Here is a 19,882-nt window from a genome sequence, read left to right on the forward strand (position 1 = left end):
CTGCGCGTGCAATCTAATGTGCCACCAGATAGGAGTAGTGTGTTAAGTAGTACTATTCTTATCAGTTTAATCCTTGTTACGTCCCCTATCAGAGGACGTGTATATAAGGCATCGATTTTAGGAAGCGGAAGATGGAAAAAGATGCTTGGTCGGTCCTCCTACTTCAAATTTGGGGCACTGCGCGTGCAATCTAATGTGCCACCAGATAGGAGTGGTGTGTTAAGTAATCCCCCTCATCAGGCCTTTTTTAGTCGAATGTATCGCCTACTGTCAGTCCCTTCGGGATCCATCACTCATTCATCTTAATAAAGGTGAGGTAATCTAGACTTTTTTGACCTAGGCGACTTCTCTTCTCAGTGACAATACCTCCTGCTGCACTGAAGGTCCTTTCTGACAGGACACTTGAAGCAGGGGAAGGCCAGAAGTTCTATCGCAAATTGGGATAGCTCAGGCCACAGGTCAAGCCTGCACACCCAGTAGTCAAGGGGTTCATCGCTCCTCAGAGTGTCGATATCTGCAGTTAAGGCGAGGTAGTCTGCTACCTGTCGGTCGAGTCGTTCTCTGAGGGTGGACCCCGAATGGCTGTGGCGATGCGTAGGACTTAAAAAGCACCGCATGTCCTCAATCAACGACACGTCCTTAAAGCGTCCTGTCCTTGCCGGCGTGGTCGTGGGAGGAGGAGGACTACTTTCACCTCTTCCCCTGTTAGATTCCCGTTGTGCTGTGACATCACCCTTATACGCTGCGTAAAGCATACTTTTTAATTGATTTTGGAACTGCTGCATCCTTTCCGACTTGCCGTAATTCGGTATCATTTCAGGCACTTTCTGCTTATACCGGGGGTCTAGTAGCGTGGACACCCAGTACAGGTCATTCTCCTTCAGCCTTTTATACGAGGGTCCCTCAACAGGCATGACAGCATGATAGACCCCATTTGCACAAGGTTGGATGCCGAGCTACTCATGTCCTGTTCCTCGTCCTCAGTGATCTCTCTGAAGGTATGTTCTTCCCCCCAGCCACGTACTACACCACGGGTACCAGATAGGTGACAACGAGCACCCTGGGATGCCTGTTGTGGTTGGTCTTCCTCCTTCTCCTCAAAGCCACATTCCTCCTCTGACTCCTCTTCCTCACAATCCTCTTCCAGCGTTGCCGCAGGCCCAGCAAGCGATGCTGATAAGGCTGTTTCTGGTGGTGATGGTGACCACAACTCTTCCTCTTCATGCTCATCTATGACCTGATCCAGCACTCTTCGCAGGGCACGCTCCAGGAAGAAAACAAATGGTATGATGTCGCTGATGGTGCCTTTGGTGCGACTGACTAGGTTTGTCACCTCCTCAAAAGGACGCATGAGCGTCCGGTAACGTGGCAAAAAAATTCCCAGCTCCGCAGAGGCTGTCCTAGCACCCCGGTCATACAAATACTCGTTAACGGCTTTTTCTTGTTGGAGCAGGCGGTCGAACATTAGGAGTGTTGAATTCCAACGTGTCGGGCTGTCGCAAATCAAGCGCCTCACTGGCATGTTGTTTCGCCGCTGGATATCGGAAAAGTGCGCCATGGCCGTGTAGGAACGCCTGAAATAGCCACACACCTTCCTGGCCTGCTTACGGACGTCCTGTAAGCCTGGGTACTTATGCACAAAGCATTGTACGATCAGATTACACACATGTGCCATGCACGGCACATGTGTCAACTTGCCCAAATGCAATGCCGCCAACAAATTTCTTCTGTTGTCACAAACCACTTTGCAGATCTCCAGTTGGTGCGGAGTCAGCCACTGATCCACCTGTGCGTTCAGGGCGGACAGGAGTGCTGGTCCGGTGTGACTCTCTGCTTTCAGGCCAGTCAACCCCAAGACGGCGTGACACTACCGTATCCGTGATGTGGAACAGTACCTGGGGAGCTGGGGGGGTGCCGTTGATGTGGAGCAAGACGCAGCAGCAGAAGAGGACTCAGCCGAGGAGGTTATGGAAGAGGATAGAGTAGGAGGAGTAGAGGAGGTGGCAGCAGGCCTGCCTGCAAGTCGTGGCGGTGTCACCAACTCCTCTGCAGAGCCACGCATTCCATGCTTGGCAGCCGTCAGCAGGTTTACCCAATGCGCAGTGTAGGTGATATACCTGCCCTGACCATGCTTTGCAGACCAGGTATCAGTGGTCAGATGGACCCTTGCCCCAACAATGTGTGCCAGACATGCCATTACTTCCTTTTGCACAATCAAGTACAGGTTGGGGATTGCCTTTTGTGCAAAGAAATTTTGTCCGGGTACCTTCCACTGCGGTGTCCCAATAGCTACAAATTTTTTGAACGCCTCAGACTCCACCAGCTTGTATGGTAAAAGCTGGCGGGCTAAGAGTTCAGTCAAGCCAGCTGTCAGACGCCGGGCAAGGGGGTGACTTTGTGACATTGGCTTCCTACGCTCAAACATGTCCTTGACAGACACCTGACTGTGGGCAGATGAGCAGGAACTGCTCAAGGCGAGAGACGGAGGGGCGGATGGTTGAGAGGGGGCAAGGAGGACAGCAGTGATTAACGTGGCTTTAGATGCTGGACCAGGAGGAGGATGGTGGCTTTGCGTTTGTGTGCTGCTTGTACTCATGTGTTGATCCCATAGGCGTTTGTGATGTGCGATCATGTGCCTTCGCAAAGCAGTTGTACCTAGGTGGGTGTTGGACTTCCCACAACTCTTTTGGTACAGGTTTCTTTTGGTACAGGTTGCAAATGGCATCGCTGTTGTCAGAGGCAGACACACAAAAAAAATGCCACACTGCTGAGCTCTGCAATGACGGCATTCTGGTGGTGGCAACAGCATGCGTTGATTGGCGTGCTGTCTGGCTGACCCCGGGTGCCAATGCATACTGTCTGACTGTGCCACTAGCTCCTTGCGACGACCTCCCCCTGCTTCCAACTCGTCTCCTCCTCCTCCTCTCTCTCTCTCCATCTGAACTTTCCCCCTGTTCTTCTTCTCTTCTAACGGGCACCCACGTGACATCCACGGACGCATCGTCATCATCAAATGCTTCACTTGTATCTGACAACTCAGCAAAGGAAGCAGCAGCGGGTACAACATCATCATCATCATCACACCGTACGTGTGTAATGCTGCCTGACTGAGACATATCCCTGTTATCTACATCCTCTGGCAATAATGGTTGCGCATCACTCATTTCTTCCAACTTATGTGTAAATAACTCCTCTGACATACCAAGTGAAGCGGCTGTGGTGCTAGTGTTGGTGGTGGCGGCAGGCGGGCGAGTGGTAACTTAAGAGGTGCCCGAAGCTAAGCTGGAGGAGGATGGTGCGTCGAGGTTCCGAGCGGAAGCTGTAGAAGATTGGGTGTCCTGTGTTAGCCAGTCAACTATGTCCTCAGAACTTTTCAAGTTCAGGGTACATGGTCTCTGAACACTGGGCATTATTCTAGGGCCAAAGGGAATCACAGCACCACGACCACAACGGCCCCTGCGGGGTGGCCTGCCTCTGCCTGTCATTTTTTTTTCGATTAGTGGTACTATGCGTGCAAGCTACTGTGACAACAGATATGAGTGGCACTGGTGTGACACTGTGCCCTGGCAGGCCCTGAAACGCACACTCGTGAAGGAAACTGCTATTATATTACAGTCCAAAAAGGTTTTTTTTTGTTAAATGCAAGCTATTGTAACACCAGATATGAGTGGTGGCACTGGGCAAGTGGGCACAGTATACGCTGTGAGCCTGACACACACGTTGGCAGACAACAAACTGCTATTCAATCTATTACAGTCAAAAAAATAGTTTTTTTTTTAAATGTACACTACTGTTACACCAGATATGAGTTGCACTGGTGTGACACTGTGCCCTGGCAGGCCCTGAAACGCACACTCGTGAAGGAAACTGACTGCTATTATATTACAGTCCAAAATGTTTAGTGTTTTTTAAATGCAAGCTATTGGGACACCAGATATGAGTGAGTGGTGGCACTGGGCAGGCCCTGAAACGCAAACTAGTGAAGGAAACTGACTGCTATTATATTACAGTCCAAAAAGTTTTTGTGTTTTTTTTAAATGCAAGCTATTGTGACACCAGTGAGTGAGTGGTGGTACTGGGCAAGTGGGCACAGCATATGCTGTGAGCCTGACACACAGGCTGGCAGGCAGGCAACTGCAATTAGATTACACAAAAAAAAAAGCAGACTGATGTTCTAGCCCTAAAAAGGGCTTTTTGGGGTGCTGTCCTTACAGCAGAGATCAGATGAGTCCTTCAGGACTGTAGTGGACACTGAATACACTAGCCTAGCTATCAATTTCCCTATCAAATCAGCAGCAGCTACACTGTCCCTACTCTCACTAAGAATGCAGCTTCACAATGAATGTAAAATGGATGCTGTCCAGGAAGTGGGAGGGTCTGGGAGGGAGGGTCTGCTGCTGATTGGCTGGAATGTGTCTGCTGACTGTGAGGTACAGGGTCAAAGTTTACTCAATGATGACGAATAGGGGGCGGACCGAACAGCGCATGTGTTCGCCATCCGCGGGGAACGCTTACAAGCGATGTTCGCCAGGAACTATTCGCCAGCGAACAGTTCGGGACATCACTACCCACACCCCATTTGCACCTAAAAAAAGGTACATACCTGTCTGAAACTGGGCTCTAAGAGCTAATTTCAATTCTTGTATATTGTTGTTTTCTGTTCCATTTGTGTTTTTTTTGTTTAGGTCATGTGAGTGGCCAATGTGGTTGATGGGGTCCTCACAGTTACATTCTCCACTAAGAACCTGTCAACTTTTCAGTTAACACTGGTAATACCCAAGAAACACGGGAGGCATTAGACTCTGTAAACTTTAAACATCACCAGTTCACCGCCTTGAGGTATATCATCCCAGAGTCTTACATGAGGTGTCCAAGAAGAGTCTATCCATTTACCACCCATACATAAAGATATAGTAACACAATGTCAGGGGACTGAATACCCCTCTTAAATAATATCTATCTGAAACTGGTCTCTGAAACTCATTTTAGTTCTTGTATATTGTTGTTTTCTGTTCCGTTTGTTTTTTATTTTTGTTCAGGCCAATGTGGGTGGCCAATGTTGGTGATGAGGCACTCACAGCTATATTCTCCACGAAAGATTCGCAACTTTTCTGTACACACTGGTAACACCTAAGACAAACAGGAGGCATTGAACTCTGCAAACTATAAACATCAACAGTTCACCGCTTTGAGGTATATGATCCCAGAGTATCCCATGAGGTGCCCAGTAGGAGTCTTTCCAATTATCACCCTTACATGAAGATATATTCACACAATGTCAGAGGACTAAATACACCTGTAAAATGAAATTCACTAGTCAGGGACTTAAGGAAGACCTCAGCAGATATTATATGCTTGCAGGAAACACTTTTAAAAAGGTGATCACCCCTCCTTACGCCCAGCAGACTTTCCTCACCAGTTCCACGCCACCACCCCAAACAAATTGCGGCTTATCAATATTAATAAACAGACATGTAGCATTTCCACTTCATAACCAATCTACTGAAGGGTAGATACATTATCTTAGTCTGCTTTGTTAACAATGCTACATGCACTATAGTAAATCTGTACGCCCCCAATTCTGAACAGAGGAATTTCTTGCACAAGGTTCTCACTAAGCAGACCTCAAAGCAGCAAGGAATTTTGATAATTTTTGGGGACTTTAATTATAACTTTCATACGAAATTAGAAATCAGACTCTTCATCCCAGTGACAGGGAGTATACAATCTTTTCACAAGTTCATAATCCAACTTCAGAATAGATGGGTTTCTCCTGCCTGGTTCCCACCTTGATCAGATGATTGATTGCACCATTTGCCTAATGTCGTGGTCTGACCACGCACCAACCTCATTAACCCCTTAAGGACCAAACTTCTGGAATAAAAGGGAAAGATGACATGTCACACATGTCATGTGTCCTTAAGGGGTTAAACCCTTAAAGACAAATATGATTGCAGACATGGAGACTCGGAGAGTCCTTGCTACTCATTGAAAATTTTGTAGAGGATATAAAAACACACCTCACCAATTATTTTGCCTCAAATAAACTCTGTGACTGGCCAGCAAGTCGTTCATGAGGGGTATCCTTTTACAACAAATATTATCCATAATTTGCTAATTATTACTCTCAGTTTATTGAAAAATAGACTCTAGCACAGCATAAACAAGTAGAGAAGGCATTAACATATATTTAGACTCCGTTGTACTTCTATATTTGATGGCTGAATATAAAGATGTTTTGGATGCCCCATGTTGGAGAAGGAGGTTATCAAAGTTATGAAATCATTACCCTGACCCCATAAATCTCATGGTCCAGATGGTTTTTCTAATGAATATTATAAAAATTCTGTATATACTTAGCCCCACACCTGGTTAACCTATTCAACTCTACAGTGAAGTCCCAGGGCCTCCCACTGAAAATTCTATCTGCCCATGTGGTAACCTTGCCCAAACCTGGCAGGCCTCCCACCCATTGCCAGAATTAGCGCCCAATCTCTCTTCTAAACAATGATGCCAACATATTTGCTAAAATATATGCCAATTGATAGGGCCCTATATTCCCAGAAATTATACATAGTGACCAGGTGGGATTCGTAAAGGGAAGGCAAGGGCCAGATACCATGAAGGTGCTGGATTTAAAATATTAGTCTACAACTTACCCAGAAAGGAGGGCTACTGCTATCACTAGACTCAAGTCATTTGATCGCCTAACTAGGAAATTTTTGGGAGGGTTTCTCTGCAAATTTGGTTTTCCCTCAAGATTCCTTTCAGTTATAAAACTGCTATATAATAACTTTACTGCCCAGATCCTTTTTTCTAAACCCTTTCACATTAGTAATTAAATCAGTCAGGGTGCCCAGTAGTGCAACCACAGTGGTTGCATACGTCGCAGCTGCAACCGGGCCCTTCACATAAAAAGGCCCTGGCAACCATGTCGACCCCTGCTGAAAAGTGAGGAATTTACCTCTCCCGGCCAAACTGTGAGCCCTCAAAGTAGCTCTCCAACACCTTGTGCCCGGGAAAGTTGGAGAGGAGTCCTCAGTCGGGGCGGGGTCTTGAGCGCCGCAAGCAGAAATCTCTCCAGGTTCTGGCTCACAGAGACGTTCCTGCTCCGTGAGCTGGTTCATCACCAAGTGGCTTTTTCCTGCCAGATCACATGCTGATAAGTGGGGTGTTGTTTCAGCAGCCCATCTGTCAGTTCCCCTGCCCCGCTCGAGGCGTCCTTGCTTACCTCATCACCGCGAGCAGCGTCTTCCGGTTCCTGTCCACAGCTTCCAGCTGTCCCTGCTGCCACTCCCCAACCTGACAGTGTTTCTGACGCTGCACGCTCCAAGGCAGCTTCTTTATGTGTGTGCCAGACCCGGTCATGTGACCCGACACACAGTGATGGCCTCACTGATCACAAGAGAGGGAAAAGACACCTCCTACTTTTGTAATTAACACTAATTGGAAATTAGCCAATCAGACACACCCTGCATAGCCCGGCCATTCTAAGGACCAGTATTGCAATATCTGTGTGTCTGTGATCTGTCTGCGTGTTTGGGTTCTCCTGGTAATCGTGACACCCTCAGGCAAGTCTGGTGGTACAGGAGGAAGGACAGGAGAACAGCAGCAGCTGGGAGAAGCACCTAAGGACAGTGGCTGGGTGAACCTGCCCCCAGGGATTTCACTGCCCCCGAGGGAGTGGTGGGGAAGGACCCCCAGGGTATTGATGTCACACAGAAGAGGGACAAGATCAAAGAGGTAGGCATTATATACTGCTGTTACTTGTGTGTGCTAAGTGCTGGCTGCACTTGTCTAAAATGTTTGAGTGTGTGTGTGTGAGAATATGTGTGTGTCAGGGTGAGTGTCTGTCAGTGTGTGTGACTGTCAGTGAGAGCGTGTGTCTTGTCAGCGAGCGTGTGTGTCAAATCAATGAGAGTGTGTCTGTCAGTGTGCATCAAATCACTGAGAGTGTGTGTCTGTCAGAGTATCAGTGAGTTTGTGTGTCTGTCAGTGAATGTTTGTATGTCAGTGTATGAGTGTAGGTCAGTGTAAGTGTCAGGATTATAATTGATCCAGCACGCAGAATAGTATCAAACCTAGGACTAAGGATAACGTTTAACGGGACCTTAGAATGGCTGAACTTAACGTACCGGAGAATAGTCCAAACCAGAGAAAAAATGATCAGGAACACACTCTCGGATAACCAGCTAGTGGAAACCACGACAGGGCACTGACCAAAAGGTAATTTGGGTTTAAATAACCCTCTTGAGGCTGTAATTGGTTGTCTCTGGCCTCCGACCCCAAAACGTGCGTGCGTGTCTATGACGTGACATTGCACGCATGTTGGCACTATCTTTGATGTGGGCGAAGGTGAGTTTCCTATTAAAACCGGAACCGCAGCGGCTGGCGTCTCTAGAAACCTCGTACTCGCTGGGGACCGGAACGGAAGGAGGTCAGGCAGTGATTTGCCATGACCAAGGTAAGTATACAATATCTCTGTCGGCGTGGCCGCTTAGTTTATGTGCGGCCACGCCGGCAGAAGAACAGGGAGCCGTGACAGTATGTCCGTCAGTGAGTGTGTGTGTTTCTGTCACTAAAAACGTTTGTTGGTTAAACAGTTGTGTGCCAATGACTGTGTGTCTGTCAGTGAGTGTATGTCAGTGAATTTGTATTAGTGACGGCTTAAAGGGGGCCCTTCTAGGATTCTTGCAACGGGGCCCTATGATTCCTAGTTATACCCATGGGGATGCCCACTATCCATATTACTACATGTACTGGCGTGGAACCCACTGTCAGAATCTATAAGAGCAGTCGCTGTGTTACACGCTGTGTTACAGTTGAAGTGGGGGATTGGGAATATAAACTAAACCTATTTGCAGACGATATTCTTCTCACACTGACATAACAACCTGTTTCCCTACTCAACTTACAAGAAAATACAGGAATATATTGCACTTCTCCAAAGCCCAAGCCTTATGCTATGATATCGAAGTTTGACTTCTATCAAATCTAAAAGAACCATTCCCTTTTGACTGGAAGTACAACTACTTAATGTTCCTATGAATTAACCTTACAAAAAACTTTAGAGGCCTGTTTTAAAAAAAACTATCTTAAAATAATTAAAGAAATTACAGATATTCTACGCTCATGGGAAAGCAAATACAAGTCATTATATGGTACATTGCAGCCATAAAAATGGCCTTATTACCAAAACTCCCGTATCTCTTTCGTACCTTACCAATACCAATTCCAAAAGAATATTTACATAATCTTCAATACATGTTTATCAGATTTATTTGGAAAAACAAGAGTAATGGTGCCCATACAGTTTCTGCAGAGATCTGTAGTGGGGGAGGCTTGTGGCTCTGAATCTTATGGCCTATTACATAGAAGCATTTATGAGCCACATTGTCTCCTCACAATCACAAGAGACTCCCCCTCAGTGGGCCTGTATATCTAATCCCACTGGACAATATCCAAGAGGGTGGGTTATTTCCTCTGGTTACCTAGACACGTGCGACCGACCTACCAGCTGATGCTTACAATTTGGGACGTGATGAGACCCTCCCTATGCAGTCTCTCTCTCCATTTCCAATGGCAACAACCAAACACCATGAGTGGCAAAGTATTACTTGTACTAACTATTCCAAAAAAGGCAACATTCGCCACTTTTCTGACCTACAGACACATCACCATCTAGGTTAAAACATGATATTCTCATACCTACAAAATAAAGCCCTTACTAGATTTGAATAAAGAAAAGCACTGCCATGATACACTACAGCAACTTTTTACAACCTTCTAAAAAATATGCCTACAGCTTTGTCCAAACAAATAAACAAATGCGTCCAAACAAGATCCAGGATATATGGAGACATGGCAGAGGGATCTAAATAAGGAGCTCACAGTAGATAGGATCTATAATATAAAAGCCACCAACGTCTCATCGCGTGTATCTCACATCTAGAACTACAAAGGAAGATACTCCATAGATGGTAACTGGCACCTTCCAAATTAGCCAATATATACCCAAACAGCCCTAATACATATTGGAGGTGCCCAAGAGCCATATATGGTGGGCTTGCCCAGTAACACAGACCTACTGGAACATAATTTCTCAGACCTTGTCCATATTGTTACAGATAAAACCAGTGCCCCAACCTGAAATGTTCACATTATTTATGTTGACGCGCAAGATGTCTAGATTAAACTTAAAACTGATGTATCAAGTACTAATTGTGGCCCTGCTCTAACAGACAGACTTTGGAAAACAACTAAAAGCCCCTAATGTCAATTCTGTGCACATTTTACATGCGCACAGCATGTTGGCAACAAGCTTACAAATCTTCCCCTTGGAGATAGAGCGCTTGCAAGGGAAAACTAGGACGCAGTTCCCTCCCATCCTGTGGATGCTCCCTCCTCCCTCCCTCTGTTACTTAGATAAGGGTTTATCTAAAATTGTAATTGAAATAGCTCTAAACCTGCAGAAAGCTATATCAACAACTGTCCATATACTGGAAGTTTTTACTCATGGCGTATACCCATTTGTGCTTGAACACTTTGATGAACAAAGTGAAGAACTTGTGGGACACATTCTTATTTGGGTAAGAATGTATTAAACAAATGTGAGGGATAATGATTGCAATAGATGGAGATGGTGAGGCTTATTGAATGGACCACATCCAATTATGTTTTCCTCTCCTATGATTTACCTGGCTAGATTGAGACCATTGACAAAATGAATTACCTCGCATTGAAGCTATTCCATTAAACGCTCTGCATAGAAACACAAAATACTAGATAGTGCTTACAAGCAGGAAAGTTTGTGGAAATTAAGTAACTTGTTTACTTCAACATCCTACTCGAAATACCTTTTACCCACAGTTTATTTTGTTTATAGGTTTTTGTAATATAAGTATTGCCCCCCCCCAGTTAATCTGATGGCTGTTCATTTCAGACTAGCACTGATTCAGGACAATAGTAGATATTAGGACTGTTCTACTTTATATTTGTCTTGTTGTATCACTTCTGCCACTTACTTGAACAGAGTTGAATGATTGTTGATTTCCATGAAAAACCAATAACAATTGTCAAATTGAAAAAAAAAATATATGTGCATGAATACAAAACTAGTTAGAAAGGATTATGGTGTCGCTGAGGAAGGAGGGTATCAGGACCAGAGGCATGCCTAGGTTACCTGGCATAGAGGGCAGAAATATTGGCACCCCCTGGACTGAATATTTTTGTTGTGGTCTCTCTGCAATGACCTACCACCCTACATTACAAACACAAGTACTTACATTTATACACACAAACATACACACACTCAAATTCATATAGATGCTCACATTCATACACACAAACATACACACAAGTTCATATACACGTACTCAAATTTGTATATACAAATATGCATAGTCATGCATACTCACATTCATATGTGTAAACACACTTATACTCACATTCATATAAAACACATCCCACACTCCGACTGAAATTCACATCCCAGACTCAGACTCACACACACAGTTGAATTTAATATAGATCTTAATTCCTGGTATCCAGTATTTTGCTGCTGAGATCAGTCTCAGGGCCGGCGCGTCCATAAGGCGGCACAGGCGGCCGCCTTAGGGCGCACCGGCTCCGGGGGCGCAAGATTTCAGTGACCGGCAGGAGGGAAGCTCTCCCTCCTGCCGGCCACCATCTCCGCCCCCAGTGCGGCAGTGCTGCGATCAGGCGCTGCGAGGGAGCTCTAACCTCTCTGCTCTGCTCCCTCGCGCGCTGTCTAGTGATGCCCCGGGAGCCGGAATATGACGTCATATTCCGGCTCCCGCGGCATCAGCAGACAGCCCGCGAGGGAGCAGAGCAGAGAGGTTAGAGCACCCTCGCAGTGCCTGATCGCAGCACTGCCGCCCGCCGCCCAGCAGCCCCACTGGACCCCAGGGAATGATCCACACCAGCTCTCCAGGTAGGGAGGCTGGGTGGATATTATTTATTAAAATAATTTGTGAATGTATGTGATGTGTCTGTGTGTGTGAGTGTCTGTGTTAGAGTGTCTGTGTTAGAGTGTGTGTGTGTGTGAGAGTGTCTGTGAGTGAGTGTGTGTGTGTCTGTGTGAGTGTCTGTGTGAGTGTCTGTGAGTGAGTATGTGTCTCTGTGTGAGAGTGTCTGTGTGTCTGTGAGTGTGTGTCTGTGAGTGAGTGTGTGTGTGTCTGTGTGTGTGAGTGTCTGTGTGTGAGTGTGTGTGAGTGAGTGTCTGTGTGTCTGTGAGTGTGTATGTGTCTCTGTGTGAGTGAGTGTGAGTGTGTGTCAGTGTGTGTGAGTGAGTGTCTGTGAGTATGTGTCTCTGTGTGTGTGCGTGAGTGAGTGTATGTGTTACTGTGAGTGACTGTGTGTCTGTGAGTGACTGTGTGTGAGTGTGTGTATGTGTGTGTATGTGTGTGCGTGAGTGAGTGTGTGCGTGAGTGTATGTGTGTGCGTGAGTGTATGTGTGTGCGTGAGTGTATGTGTGTGCGTCTGTGAGTGTGTGCGTGAGTGTATGTGTGTCTGTGAGTGACTGAGTGTGTGCGTGAGTGAGTGTATGTGTGTCTGTGAGTGTGTGCGTGAGTGAGTGTATGTGTGTCTGTGAGTGACTGTGAGTGTGTGCGTGAGTGAGTGTATGTGTGTCTGTGAGTGATTGTATGAGTGTTGCATGTGAGTGTGTCAGTGTATGTGTGTGTCTCTCAGTGTGTGTTTGTGAGTGTCTGTCAAATCAGTGAGAGTATCTTTGTCATTGAGTCTGTGTGTGACTATCAGTGTGTCTGTCAATGAGTGTCAATCAGTGTGTGTGTGTGTGTCAGATCAGTGAGTCTCTGTGTTTGTCATTGAGTGTGTGTGACTGTCAGAAGAACACTAAGGGACAGGGTAGGGAAGGGACCAATAATGGACGGGGAGAGGGGCTGGTTAAGAGGCACATAGGTGAAGATGTTATTTTTGAATGGGGGGGGGGGCGGAAAAATACATCTTCGCCTATGTACCCAAAAATCCTTGCACCGGCCCTGATCAGTCTGTGCACTGTTTTCACAGCTCCATGCACTTCTGTACTGATGCTGGAGCTGGGTTGATGTTAGATACCGGCTCCTGAGATTAGTACAGGGCAGCTAGAGAACTGTGTAGCACAGATTGCAGCTAATAAACCAACACAAAAATATATATACCCCAAAAGGCATATATATATATATATATAAAAAAAAAAAAAGAGGGGGGCTATAACATACACTTAGAGGATGTAAAGGGAGAAAATACAACTTGAAAATCAGGGTAGATATAAATAAAATGTGGAATCTAAAATAAAGAGACTGAATATAGTGAAATACATAATGTTATCATTAGAGGCTCCAGGAGGTAGAGAACTTACAAAATAATGGATAAAATGAACTTGTCTCCCCTCAGGGGTGTATCAAGATGGCTGGTATCTTCCAGAACTGCTCCTCAAAGAATAAAAAGAGGAACAAAATTTATAATAAAAAACACAAATTTTATTCAAGGTTGAACTTACACACAAAGAAATAGCAGGCTTATCTCCATTTGCAAAGTGGATCAATGGGCAGTCCTCTGATCCTTGGAGATAAAGTGCTGATCACTATATGGCCATACAGACAAAATACATATACATAAAATAAATAAACAAAAAGTCAGAAAAAAGCAGCTTATCCAATGCGTTTCGTCTCAATAGACGTCCTCGGGGATATAAGCTTCTTCGTGCTTGTCCCGGTTTAAATAGCAGTGCGCTGTAGATTTGCAGGTATTCTCAATCCGCCGCGTGCATTCCACTGTGGACCGCAATGTTGGAATCCGGCATCAATATGGCTATATGCGTTCCTCCATGGAATGCTAACCAGAACTTCCTGTTTCAGTTCATCGATGGATATATAATGGCTGTCGGTATAACCATAGACATAGAATACCTAGACGCTGCATTGCATGCTGAGCGGCGAGAAATGTGGGCGCCATCTTGGACCGGTCGCCACTCTACTGAAGCTATTGAAGTGTCAGGATCGGGACAGGGATCCAACACGCAGAGTACAAACAGTAGCCAGATACGTATACCGGACCTTAGAATGGCCGGACTAACGTAAGTAGTACAGTATAGAATGGTCAAAGACAAGCCGAGGTCGAGGGTAACAGAAGACAGGTAAGCGAGAGACAAGCCGAATCAAGGGTAACAGAGATAAGCAGAGTAAGGTAAACAAGCCGGGTCAAAACCAAAAGGGATAATAGAATACACAAGCACTGAGTGACTAGAACAAGCTAGAACCACGACAGGGCAATGAGCTAATGAAAGAAGCTCTGTTAAATACCCTGTTCAGAGCAGTAACCACGCCTCCGAGGCGTCCTGATTGGTCCTGCAGCAATTGAGTGACAGGTCGTTCCGGAGGAGTGTCCTGATGACAACTTCCTGCCTAGATGCTGTAAAAGGCAGTCACTCCCTCGCGGCCGGCCTTGCATGACCGGATAGACCGTGGGGAAGGGAGCCATCAGGCCGTCTGGATGGAGGAACAGCTAAGTCTCTACCTCTTTCGGAGGTAGAAACCACAGGTACCCTGACATGAAGAACACTTGGAAAGTCCATCCCACAAAAGGTAAGTGAAGGACTTGGGGCACTTATAGTCCTTAATACCCCTACCCCTACATTGCTAATACCCCTACCCCAGTTTACCCCAGCACACATAGTTCTTAATTCCCCTACCCCAGCACACACAGTGTTAATACCCCTACCCCAGCACAATATGTGTATTAACACTGTGTGTGTAGGGGAAGGGGAATTAAGGACTCTGTGTGCTGGGGTAGGGGTATTAACACTGTAGGGGTATTAAAACTGTAGGGGTAGGGGTATTAACACTGTAGAGGTAGGGGAATTAAGGACTGTAAGTGCCCCAAGTCCTTCACTTACCTTTTGTGAGATGGACTTTCCAAGGGTTCTTCAATAGCTTCAGTAGATCAGCGACCGGTCCAAGATGGCGCCCGCATTTCTCGCCGCTCAGCACGCAATGTATTCGTCTATGTATTCTATGTCTATGGGTATAACAGTGCATACACACAAAGCAAGTGTAGCACTGAATAAAGTCCATGGCAAACAAAATATATAAAATCAAAGTTCCTATATACAAAGAGGAACATATACATAAATGTATAGAATGATGAGATGTCTATAATTACAGAAACAAAAGAATATTGTAGCACGGTAAATTAACATGTAGTGTATATATGCAGTAATTGGGGAACATTTCTTTTAAAGTAATAAAATACCAATGTGCAAAGATTCCCAATGAGAGACATATAGATTGGCAAAACTTGGGGCGAACCAATGAGTCGAACCAAAAAAACATGGTTAGAACAAACTCAATGCATGAAACCAAAATGTCAATCTGATCTAGACATAACTTATTGTTCTGGGTTAACACATCCCTAATAACCTCAAATCCATTAGTATGAGGTATATTGGAGTAAAGAGAGGTGACCTCTACAGTTGCTAACAGATAAGAAGGTTTCCATGTGAAATTCTGTAAAGTATGTAGGAAATGTTTAGTATCCTTAAAGGGAATCTCCAGTGCCAGGAAAACAATCAGTTTTCCTGGCACTGGAGGGTCCCTCTCCCTCCCAGACCCAAATCCCCGGTTACTGAAGGGGTGAAAACCCCTTCAGTCACTTACCTGAGGCAGCGGCGATGTCCCTCGCCGCTGTCTCCTCCTCCGCGCCGCTCCTCCTCTGAATTGCGTCGGCCGGTGGGCGAGACTGATCCCGCCCACTGGCCGAGGAGACCTAATGCGCATTAGCGCTCCCTATAGAAAAGCATTGAAAAATTATTTCAATGCTTTCCTATGGGGAAATGAGCGACGCTGGAGGTTCTCACACAGCGTGAGGACGTCCAGCGATGCTCTAGCACAGATTTCCTGTGCTATGAAGGAGGAAGTGACCTCTAGTGGCTGTCTACTAGACAGCCACTAGAGGTGGAGTTAACCCTGCAAGGTAATTATTGCAGTTTATAAAAACTGCAATAATTACAGTTGCAGGGTTAGGAGTAGTGGGAGTTGGCACCCAGACCACTCCAATTGGCAGAAGTGGTCTGGGTGCCTGGAGTGTCCCTTTAATATAAGAAGGAGAAGGAGGAACATATTGTCTTAAAAACGAGTCTATGTACTCTGAAAGATTCAGAAACTAATCAATACCACTTATAATAAGGAGGCCTGGGAGGAGAAAATAAAAACGTTTATAATTTTTGGGGCGAAGATAAAAAATAACTGTTTTGCAAAAAGGATTACAAATAAAATGGAATTCATTTTTTGTGATATATTTATCCATGCCCTCCTATAAGAGATTTAAGTTCCTGTAAAGAATATTTAGTGGGATCTTGGTTTAGAATTTGATAGGCGTTTTTATCCCCCAAAATGTGGTATGCCTCTTGCATATAATATTGTTTGCTCATGATGACAGTCACCCCCTGTAACCCCCTTTATCCACTTCTTTAATCACTAATTCGGAATTATTTTTTTTAGATGTTTTAAAGCTTCTTTCTCCTTTTTATTAAGTTAGACTTAAAATTCCTACTCTGAGTTTTATCAAGATCAGTTTGAAGATCATTGAACACCTCAAGATATTTCCCTCTTTCAAAATATGTGTAAAAACTACATCTATTTTTTAAGTTTGAATGAACAATGGGGATTATATAATGGTCTGGATTTAATTCATCTGTCTTTTCAACAAATTCCTTGTCTATTTGCTTATCTGGCCCATCATTAAACCGTTTTTCAAAAAAACTTTTACAGTAAGTTTCTTCAAAAACTTTTGGTTGTCCAAATATGAATCAAAAGGTTTTAGACTTGTTGTAGGGGCAAATTTTAAGTCCTTCTCAAATAATGACAATTCCTGTATTGAAAGATCTATTCCTGAAATAGTAAAAATACCTTCTAGATAGTTCCCTAATTTGGTCTTTGTGATATCACTGGGGGTGTTAATTCTTCTCTTTCTTCCAAATCCATATGTGGTCTTTTTTTGTGGTGACCCGAGAACTTGGAACCTGTTGTGTGGGGAAGAGAGGGTTTATTTTGTCTTTCCTTTTGTCATGACATGAAGGGGTGCTGCCCTGCAACAGCACTGTCCCTTTAAGTGTGGGAACCAACTTAGCAGAGAAATAATTCTAGGACACGATAAATGGAGTAATAAAGAAAATGTATTAAGGCAAACCAAAAGGATATAGATATATAGAATATATACAAAACAAAATATGACAATGCCACAAATATATAAATATATACAATAACCCAATATATACAATAGAGCAGGCAGAGTCCACGATAGTCCTAGGCAAAGGTAAAGGCTTAGTCAGGTTAGTGCAGCCACCAAGTACAAAATGAACATCAAGGGGCAAAGTCCTAAGCAGGTCACACAGAAATAATGCAGCAAGGTCAGAATCACTGGAGAAGGAGTCTAGACAGGAACATTGCAGGCGAACACTGGAACAGGAGGCACAGGACACAGGACCATAAGGACATCGGAACACCAGATCAGGAAACACAAGATACTCAGGATACTCAGGATACTCAGGAAACAAGACACAGGAGACAGGAGACAGGAGCCAGAATCACGGGAGCCAGGAAACAGCAGGTACAGGGTCAAGGATAGAGGATAATGATCTGACAGGGAGTGAGGGGAGAAACCAGAATATATAGGTGCTAAACAAGGGCCAGGTGTAGTGCCTAACGAAAGGAAATGAGAACAGTGCCAAACAGAAAGAGTGGTGAGTGCGAGTACTGCACGAGGGCATGTCGACTAAGGAGTGTCGTGACACCTTTGGCCTAGCCCCTTGCCTAAAAAAAGCTTGTTCTTGATAATTGGTTTTGGACATAGATGGTGAGTTTTTTTTTTTTTTTTTTTTTTAAGGTCTTTATACTTATTACTAGATGCTTAGTATCTTTATATGAACTAATTTAATTCTTTATTAGGTTAATTTCCTCTTCTAAACTTTTTAAAGATCTTTTTAGGAAGTCTATCAAACTTTGTATATATATTTTTAGAGCAGTCATCACTGGCCCTAAACCATTCTTCCATCAATATGTTATCCTTTATCGCATATGCTGTCATTTTTAAAATCCTTAATCCTCTAGGAATAACGAGGCAAGATATAATGTCCGAGGCAAGATACTGTTCTAAAGATGTTATTTCCCACCATTTTCTAGTTTATTTTTCTAGTAAATGCTCGAGTTGTAGGAATTTTTTATTTAGGGTATCATCGGAGTCATTAAATTGTTGATAAAACAAATAATTTTTTTTTTTTGTATCTTTCTTTGCGAATTTCGTGATATATATTTTGTGATGCCATGATAGTGAAATATAGTAACAAGTGAGGAGGTATACAGAACTATAAGAAAAATACAGTTACCATTTAATACATGTGGAATTAGTGTAAACCACCCCTGAAAAGTCTACCTCACACACACTCCTGAAATAAACCAACACAAAAATATATATGACAATAAAAGTGAAATAGGTCGCGCCACAATAAACTGTGAAATAATATAGACTGCAGTAGTGTACTTACAAATATTAAACAGAGCAAAATATTTTACTATAGTCCTGATACTGAGTGGACAGGTAGAGTAATATTGACCTGCAGGAGCTTGAATATGATGCAAGTCTGGGTTGGTTATGGGTCTTCAAATGGTAGAGTTTTCTTGGCTCGGGTTAAAATATGTGAACATAAAAAGAAAAGACTCCAATAGTTCAGACTGCAACTGACAATAAACCGGAAAAAATAAAGCTTCACAGCAGGGCGGTATTTCACTCACCTATTAGAGAGCTAGACCTAGCTCAGGTATAACTGGCATTCAGTGGCATCAATCCCCCACTGGTAGTATATAGGTGTTGGTAGGCGGAAGAGGTCCTCCGTAAAAAAATAGAAAAAAAATAGAACCAAAAATAGAAAAAAATAGAACTAAATATAGTGCTCACTGTATATCTTATAAGACAGGTCATTAGAGAAAAATAAAAGTACTCACATTTGGATGAGCAGAATATACTGCTCACTGTGATAGCGTAGGTGGTACTATCCCTACCTAGGATTCTTGGGCAGGTGAATGCTCCAATGTAGTGAATGACCAGGTTGAAATAAAATAAAAAATTGAATAAAATAATACCATAAAGGGGGCGGGGCCTGACCGCGGAACGGAGCGGTCGCATGTCGGTGCAGCTCCATGGTCTATCCTCCCATACAGTTGATTCTCAACGAACAGGGGCAGTGACCCAGCTTATGGTGGCCACCAAATGTCAGGGGACACCGAGACTAGCGAGAGGAGACCGCACAAGTGGATCAAGGCGCCGGCACTGACCGCCCGGCGGCTGCGGCCTACAAGCATGGCGGCTGTGGGGGAGACGGCCGCTCTCCTGCCGCCCCAACACACTGCAAAACTAAGCCAAAGCCACTGTTCCCCCCCCTATGGACCGGCGGGGGTTATCCCGGTCCCCGCCACTCTGACTAACGTAAGCCTGTGGGCTGCAACGACCCATCCAAGCTTAGGCCTCGGGCGCCCCAAGCCCGGCAACATGGCGGTACTACAGCCTGATCCCACGCGACCACAACCCACAAGTCTGGACTTGATCTTCCAGCATTTCTGGGCCAAATTGGAGCGACTCCTCACAAGCCCCCCCTCGGCTCACAAAGGTACGCTACAGACGGTGGGGAAGAAGAGACAAAGCGGCCCACCACAAGCAACAGGTGACAAGGGAACTGGGACTACCGTCCCCCCAACCCACCACCTCCATGATCAGCCGGCCAGGCCTATGGAACATCAATCTGGCAAGCGGGGGAGCCCCTCACAAGCCTCCTTCTGGGCAAAATTCCGGGAGCTGACCCTACGGGGTG

Source organism: Pelobates fuscus, chromosome 1, assembly GCF_036172605.1.
Source record: "Pelobates fuscus isolate aPelFus1 chromosome 1, aPelFus1.pri, whole genome shotgun sequence".
Lineage (NCBI taxonomy): Eukaryota > Metazoa > Chordata > Amphibia > Anura > Pelobatidae > Pelobates > Pelobates fuscus.